Source organism: Orcinus orca, chromosome X (assembly GCF_937001465.1).
Source record: "Orcinus orca chromosome X, mOrcOrc1.1, whole genome shotgun sequence".
In the NCBI taxonomy this organism is placed as follows: Eukaryota; Metazoa; Chordata; class Mammalia; order Artiodactyla; family Delphinidae; genus Orcinus; species Orcinus orca.
The window spans coordinates 52887291-52896137 of NC_064580.1; the positions used below are offsets into that span (position 1 = coordinate 52887291).

The 8847-nt window shown below is 37.6% G+C and overlaps 1 long non-coding RNA gene and 1 pseudogene across 1 annotated transcript in view; both read right to left on the bottom strand.

The window, feature by feature from the left end:
* The window catches only part of LOC125963020 (uncharacterized), a 63624-nt gene extending 60824 nt beyond the window's left edge, over positions 1–2800 (bottom strand). Inside the window, exon 1 of the long non-coding RNA XR_007474780.1 lies at positions 2598–2800. This is a non-coding gene — a long non-coding RNA (uncharacterized LOC125963020). The remainder of the gene's footprint in view (positions 1–2597) is intronic.
* A 3751-nt stretch (positions 2801–6551) lies between these two features.
* On the bottom strand, positions 6552–6892 carry LOC125962916 (60S ribosomal protein L36a-like; annotated as a pseudogene).
* Between the last annotated feature and the right edge of the window lie 1955 nt (positions 6893–8847).

The window sequence follows — 8847 nt, forward strand, 5'->3', positions numbered from 1 at the left end:
AGGAAATATCATGGTTCTTCTTTCTGGGGGGACAGGTTGTCTTACTCGTGCATAAGTGTTTTATAGCGAATTTGCAAGATACAGAATAGTAGATGGCAGTACCCCATGGACCCCTAAACTCAAAACATCTAATACTAATATTTTGATGTATTTTTGTAACATCTTTACTGGAGTATGATTGCTTTACAATGGAGTTTTAGTTTCTGCTTTACAACAAAGTGAATCAGTTATACATATACATACGTACCCATATCTCTTTCCTCTTGCGTCTCCCTCCCTCCCACCCTCCCTATCCCACCCCTCTAGGTGGTCACAAACCACCGAGCTGATCTGCCTGTGCTATGCGGCTGCGTCCCACCAGCTATCTGTTTTAAGTTTTGTAGTGTATATATGTCCATGCCACTCTCTCACTTTGTCCCAGCTTACCCTTGCTCCTCTCTGTATCCTCAAGTCCATTCTCTAGTTGGTCTGCGTCTTTATTCCCGTCTTGCCCCTAGGTTCTTCATGACCATTTTTTTGTTTGTTTTTTAGATTCCATATATATGTGTTAGCATGCGGTATTGGTTTTTCTCTTTCTGACGTACTTCACTCTGTATGACAGACTCTAGGTCCATCCACCTCACTACAAATAACTCAATTTCGTTTCTTTTTATGGCTGAGTAATATTCCATTGTATATATGAGCCATATCTTCTTTATCCATTCATCTGTTGATGGACACTTAGGTTGCTTCCATGTATTGGCTATTGTAAATAGAGCTGCAGTGAACATTGTGGAACATGACTCTTTTTGAATTATGGTTTTCTCAGGGTATATGCCCAGTAGTGGGATGGCTGGGTCGTATGGTAGTTCTATTTTTAGTGTTTAAGGAACCTCCATACTGTTCTCCATAGTGGCTGTATCAATTTACATTCCCACCAAGCATGCAAGATTGTTCCCTTTTCTCCAAACTGTCTCCAGCATTTATTGTTTGTAGATTTTGTTGATGATGGCCATTCTGACCGGTGTGAGATGATATCTCATTGTAGTTTTTTTTGTTTGTTTGTTTGTTTGCGGTACGCGGGCCTCTCACTGTTGTGTCCTCTCCCGTTGCGGAGCACAGGCTCTGGACGCGCATTGTCAGCAGCCATGGCTCACGGGCCCAGCCGCTCCGCGGCATGTGGGATCCTCCCGGACCGGGGCACGAACCCGTGTGCCCTGCATCCGCAGGCGGACTCTCAACCACTGCGCCACCAGGGAAGCCCCTCATTGTAGTTTTGATTTGCATTTCTCTAGTGATCAGTGATGTTGAGCATTCTTTCATGTGTTTGTTGGTGATCTGTATATCTTCCTCGGAGAAATGTCTATTTATGTCTTCTGCCCATTTTTGGACTGGATTGTTTGTTTTTTTGATATTGAGCTGCATGAGCTGCTTGTAAATTTTGCAGATTAATCCTTTGTCAGTTGCTTCACTTGCAAATATTTTCTCCCATTCAGAGGGTTGTCTTTTCGTCTTGTTTATGGTTTCCTTTGCTGTGCAAAAGATTTGAAGTTCCATGAGGTCCCATTTGTTAATTTTTCTTTTTATTTCCACTTCTCTAGGAGGTGGGTCAAAAAGGATCTTGCTGTGATTTATGTCATAGAGATTTCTGCCTATCTTCTACTCTAAGCGTTTGATAGTGTCTCACCTTACATTTAGTTCTTTCAGCGATTTTGAGTTTATTTTTTTGTATGGTGTTAGGGAGTGTTCTAATTTCATGCTTTTACATGTAGCTATCCAGTTTTTCCAGCACCACTTATTGAAGAGGCTGTCTTTTCTCCACTGTATATTCTTGCCTCCTTTATCAAAGATAAAGTGACCATATGTGTGTGAGTTTATCTCTGGGCTTTCTATCCTGTTCCATTGATCGACATTTCTGTTTTTGTGCTAGAACCATACTGTCTTGATTACTGTAGCTTTGTAGTATAGTCTGAAGTCTGGGGGCCTGATTTCTCCAGCTCCATTTTTCTTTCTCAAGATTGCTTTGGCTTATCGGGGTCTTTTGTGTTTCCATACAAATTGCAAAATTTTTTGTTCTAGTTCTGTGAAAAATGCCAGTGGTAGTTTGATAGGGACTGCAATGAATCTGTAGATTGCTTTGGGTAATGTAGACATTTTCACAATGTTGATTCTTCCAATCCAAGAGCAGGGTATATCTCTCCATCTCTTTGTATCATCTTCAATTTCTTTCATCAGTGTCTTATAACTCTCTGCATACAGGTATTTTGTCTCCTTAAGTAGGTTCATTCCTATATATTTTATTCTTTTTGTTGCAATGGTAAATGGGAGTGTTTTCTTAATTTCACATTCAGATTTTTCATCATTAGTGTATAGGAATGCAAGAGATTTCTGTGCATTAATTTTGTATCCTGCTACTTTACCAAATTCATTGATTAGCTCTAGTAGTTTTCTGGTAGCATCTTTAGGATTCTCTATGTATAGTATCATGTCAGCTGCAAACAGTGACAGCTTTACTTCTCCTTTTCCGATTTGGATTCCTTTTATTTCCTTTTCTTCTCTGATTGCTGTGGCTAAAACTTCCAAAACTATGTTGAATCAGAGTGGTGAGAGTGGGCAACCTTGTCTTGTTCCTGATCTTAGAGGAAATGGTTTCAGTTTTTCACCATTGAGGACGATGTTGGCTGTGGGTTTGTCGTATATGGCCTTTATTTTGTTAAGGAAGGTTCCCTCTATGCCTACTTTCTGGAGGGTTTCTATCATAAATGGGTGTTGAATTTTGTCGAAAGCTTTCTCTGCATCTATTGAGATGATCATATGGTTTTTCTCTTTCAATTTGTTAATATGGAGTATCACATTGATTGATTTGCCTATATTGAAGAATCCTTGAATTCCTTGGATAAAACCTGCTTGATCATGGTGTATGATCCTTTTAATGTGCTGTTGGATTCTGTTTACCAGCATTTTGTTGAGGATTTTTACATCTATGTTCATCAGTGATATTGTCCTGTAGTTTTCTTTCTTTGTGACATCTTTGTCTGGTTTTGGTATCAGGGTGATGGTGGCCTCATAGAATGGGTTTGTGAGTGTTCCTCCCTCTGCTATATTTTGGAAGAGTTTGAGAAAGATAGGTGGTAGCTCTTCTCTAAATGTTGGGTAGAATTCGCCTGTGAAGCCATCTGGTCCTGGGCTTTTGTGTGTTGGAAGATTTTCAATCACTGTTTCAATCTCAGTGCTTTTGATTGGTCTGTTAATATTTTCTGTTCCTTCCTGGTTCAGTCTTGGACGGTTGTGCATTTCTAAGAATTTGTCCATTTTTTCCAGGTTGTCCATTTTATTGGCATAGAGTTGCTTGTAGTAATCTCTCATGATCCTTTGTATTTCTGCAGTGTCAGTTGTTACTTCTCCTTTTTCATTTCTAATCCTATTGATTTGAGCCTTGCCCCTTTTGTTCTCGTTGAGTCTGGCTAACCGTTCATCAATTTTATTTATCTTCTCAAAGAACCAGCTTTTAGTTTTATTGGTCTTTGCTATCATTTCCTTCATTTCTTTTTCATTTATTTCTGTTCTGATCTCTATGATTTCTTTCCTTCTGCTGACTTTGGGGTTTTTTTGTTCTTCTTTCTCTAATTGCTTTATCTGTAAGCTTAGGTTGTTTATTTGAGATGTTTCTTGTTTCTTAAGGTAGGATTTTATTGCTATAAAGTTCCCTCTTAGAACTGCTTTTGCTGAATCCCATGGGTTTTGGGTCATCGTGTTTTCATTGTCATTTTTTTCTAGGTGTATTTTATTTCCTCTATGATTTCTTCAGTGATTTCTTGGTAATTAAGTAGGGTATTGTTTAGCCTCCATGTATTTGTAATTTTTACAGATTTTTTCTAGTAATTGATATCTTGTCTCATTGTGGTTGGAAAAGGTACCTGATATGATTTCAATTTTCGTAATGATGTATTTTTTCCCAGCTTTGCTGTGCATGTTTTCAGTGTTTAAATAATATAAATACATAAAATATTGTTTAGCCTCCATGTATTTGTATTTTTTAGATTTTTTCCAGTAATTGATATCTTGTCTCATTGTGGTTGGAAAAGATACCTGATATGATTTCAATTTTCGTAATGATGTATTTTTTCCCAGCTTTGCTGTGCATGTTTTCAGTGTTTAAATAATATAAATACATTATATATATATATATATATATATATATTTTTTTTTTTTTGGCGGTACGCGGGCCTCTCACTGTTGTGACCTCTCCCGTTGTGGAGCCCAGGCTCCGGATGCACAGGCTCAGCGGCCATGGCTCACGCGCCCAGCCACTCCACGGCATGTGGGATCCTCCTGGACCGGGTCAGGAATCCATGTCCCCTGCATCGGCAGGCAGACTCTCAACCACTGCACCACCAGGGAAGCCCCATAATAGTTTTTAAAAGGTAGGAAAACACGTATGCAATGTCTGAATTATTGTATGCTCTTCTTAAATATCATTTTTAGTGTCTTCCTTTTTAACCATTCTGTTTTTCTATGATATGTAGGTTTGTTGCAACTTTTTGATATTGTAAGACGTTACTTAACATGTTTGTGCATGATTGCACTTGCTTAGAACTGCCTTATTCCCAATCATAAAGCTTTTCTTGAACTTTATTTTCTCATCAAGGGTTCTACCCTTGATTCACATCTCTTCTCTTTCTGTAAGTCTCTTAGGCAAGATATCCACCCATGCAGTAAGTTATTTCACTGCTGACTTCTCCCGTTTGCGTCACATTTATAAATCCGGATGCTTGGTAAACATTCCCAACCTTGATTTCCATAAATGTAGACCATGATCTTCCTCTGCCATCAACCACCATTGCTTGCCTAGTCCCAGTATGAATTAGTAGCACCTGGTCCCCAAGCCCAATGCATAAGAGCCCTTCTGTGCTCCTCCTCCTCCTTCATCCTTCCCATAGTCAGTCAGTCACCAATTCTGCTTATTTTATTGGTTACCTATTTCTCAAATTTTAATCTTCTCTTCATTCTTACTACTACCTTGGTAGTTCAGACCCTCATCATCATTCACCGAATTATGCCATGGCTTCTTAACTAATCTCTGATCTTAACCAATCCTCTACTTGCTGATTTCTACTTCTTTAGCTTCTGCTATTCTAAACTCTGTTTTTCTACTCCAGTAGAAACACTTGTTTTGTTCAGTGCTTCCACGTCCCTACTCATTGTTTTTTTAATTGAAGTATAGTTGATTTACATTGTTGTGTTAGTTTCAGGTATACAGCAAAGTGATTCAGATTTTGTGTGTGTATGTATATGTATATATATATATATATATATATATATATATGTATTATGCCCACACATTCTTTTTCAGATTCTTTTGCACTATAGGTTATCACAAGATATTGAATGTCATTCCCCGTGCTGTACAGTAGGTCCTTGTTGTTTATATATCAGTATTTTATATATAGTAGTGTGTATCTGTTAATACCAAAGTCCTAATTTATCCTTCCCCGCCTTTCCCCTTTGTTAACCATAAGTTTGTTTTCTACATGAGTCTATTTCTGTTTTGTAAGTTCATTTGTATCATTTTTTTAGATTCCACATATAAGTGATATCATATAATATTTGTCTTCCTCTGTCTGACTTCACTTAGTATGATAATCTCTAGGTCCATCCATGTTGCTTCAAGTGGCATTATTTCATTCTTTTTTTATGGCTAATATTGTATTATATATATATATATACATATATATATATATATTACATACATACACACACACACACACACACACACACACACACACACACACACACACACCCTCTTCTTTATCCATTCATCTGTCAGTGGACATTTAGGCTGCTTCCAGGTCTTGGCTATTGTAAATAGTGCTGTTATGAAAATTTGGGTGCATGCATCATTTCCAATTAGAGTTTTCTCTGGATATATGCCCAGGATTTGGATTGCTGGATCATATGGCGACTCTATTTTTAGTTTTTAAAGGAACCTCAGTACTGTTTTCCATAGTGCCCGCACCAATTTACATTCCTGACAACAGTGTAGGAGGGTTCTTTTTTCTCCTTACTCATTTTGATTTCTCTACCTGGAGTTCCTTAGGCAGATAAATACTAGAGTTCTCACAGTCTACTACAGTAGGTCAGGGCTGTGTTTTTTTTTTCAGGGAATTTGTCCATTTCATCCAAGTTGGTGAATTTAGTGGCTTAGTTCATAATATTTTCTTATTCTTCTAATGTTAGTAGATCTGGTGATTTCCCCTTTTTCATTTTTGGTGTTGGTAATTTGTGCCTTCACTTTCTTGATCAGTCTGAGTAGAGGTTTATCAATTGCCTATTTTTTTTCCAAAGAAACAACTTTTGGTTTCATTGATTTTCTTTCTTTGTTTTTCTGGCTTTATTTCATAGATTTCTGCTCAGGTTTTTATGTCCTTCTCTTTGCTCTGAGTTTATATTGCCTTTCTTCTTCTAGTTTCTTAAGGTGAATTCTCGTTAGAGCATTGATTTGAGACCATTCTTTTCTTCTTAATGTAAACTTATTTTTTTGAAGTTAACATAACCTCAAGATTTTATTTCCCTTATAATAAAACAAAAGGTGAAGCCCAGAACGGGATGATTTGGCCTCTTCTCTTGTTGTCTCTTCCCAGTTCATAATGCATGCATCTATCAATAGCTGGCATTCTTTTAGATGTATAATAGGGCTTAAGCATTCAAGCCTTAGCACAATTTTCTTTGTAGTTTTAGCCTTTGCCGGAAAATCCACTTAGCCTGCTCACCATAGCCACTCTACTTCCTGTGGTAACACTGCTTTCCTGGGACAGGCCAGAGTCCTTGCCCTTCTTGTACCATGTCATTTTGTTGGGTTGTGCTAGTCACACTTCTTATAGAAAGTCTAGTGGGTCTTAGGAACGTTTACCATGTTTACCGGGGTACTATCCCTATAAATTTTTAATGCTTTGAATTTCCGTGTAAACACTGATTTATCTATATCCCACAACTTTTCATGTGTTTTCATTTTCAATTCAAGTTTTTATAATTTATCATTTGACTTTTTTTTTTTAACATCTTTATTGGGGTATAATTGCTTTACAATGGTGTGTTAGTTTCTGCTTTATAACAAAGTGAATCAGTTATACATATACATATGTTCCCATATCTCTTCCCTCTTGCGTCTCCCTCCCTCCCACCCTCCCTATCCCACCCCTCCAGGCTGTCACAAAGCACCGAGCCAATATCCCTGTGCCATGCGGCTGCTTCCCACTAGCTATCTACCTTACTACGTTTGTTAGTGTGTATATGTCCATGACTCTCTCTCGCCCCGTCACAGCTCACCCTTCCCCCTCCCCATAACCTCAAGTCTGTTCTCTAGGAGGTCTGCGTCTTTATTCCTGCCTTACCCCTAGGTTCTTCATGACATTTTTTTTTTCTTAAATTCCATATATATGTGTTAGCATACGGTATTTGTCTTTTTCTTTCTGACTTACTTCACTCTGTATGACAGACTCTAGGTCTATCCACCTCATTACAAATAGCTCAATTTCGTTTCTTTTTATGGCTGAGTAATATTCCATTGTATATATGTGCCACATCTTCTTTATCCATTCATCCGATGATGGACACTTACGTTGTTTCCATCTCCGGGCTATTGTAAATAGAGCTGCAATGAACATTTTGGTACATGACTCTTTTTGAATTTCGGTTTTCTCAGGGTATATGCCCAGTAGTGGGATTGCTGGGTCATATGGTAGTTCTATTTGTAGTTTTTTAAGGAACCTCCATACAGTTCTCCATAGTGGCTGAACCAATTCACATTCCCACCAGCAGTGCAAGAGGGTTCCCTTTTCTCCACACCCTCTCCAGCATTTATTGTTTCTAGATTTTTTGATGATGGCCATTCTGACTGGTGTGAGATGATATCTCATTGTAGTTTTGATTTGCATGTCTCTAATGATTAATGATGTTGAGCATTCTTTCATGTGTTTGTTGGCAGTCTGTATATCTTCTTTGGAGAAATGTCTATTTAGGTCTTCTGCCCATTTTTGGATTGGGTTGTTTGTTTTTTTGTTATTGAGCTGCATGAGCTGCTTGTAAATTTTGGAGATTAATCCTTTGTCGGTTGCTTCATTTGCAAATATTTTCTCCCATTCTGAGGGTTGTCTTTTGGTCTTGTTTATCATTTGACTTTGAGTGATTTAGAAGTGTGGGAAATTTTCCAAATATCTTTCTATTCTTGATTTCTAATTTAATTATGTTGTGAATTCAAAGTATTAATTCAAAGTATTGAGAACATACTTTGTACAATTTCAGTTTTTTAAACTTTGTCGAGATTTGACTTATGACCCAGTATACTCTTGGTGACTATTTCATATTTACATATGACTCACTTATAGCCAGCCCTTCGTATCCAAGGTTCTTCTGTATCCAAGGTTCCACATCCATGGATTCAACCAATCAGGGATTGTGTAGTACTCTAGTATTTACTTTTGAAAAAAAATCTGCCTATGAGTGGATCTGTGCAGTTCAAACCCGTGCTTTTCAGTGGTCAGCTGTACTTGAAAAGAATGTGTATTCTGCTGTTTGTTGACTAGAATTCTCTATAAATATCAATTAGGTCAAGTTGGTTTACAGTGTTGTTCAGGTCTTCTGTGTCCTTACTAATTTCTTTTGTGTTCTTTTATTACTAAGAGGGTTGTTGATGTGTCTGACTATAATCATGGAATTGTCTGTTTCTCTTCTGAGTTCTAGCAGTTTTTGCTTCATGCCATTTTGAAGCTCCAATCTTAGGTGTATATACATTTAGGATTCTTATGTCTTGGTGGTGAATTGTCCCCTTTATCATTATGTAACGACTCTCTTTATCTCTGGTAATATTCC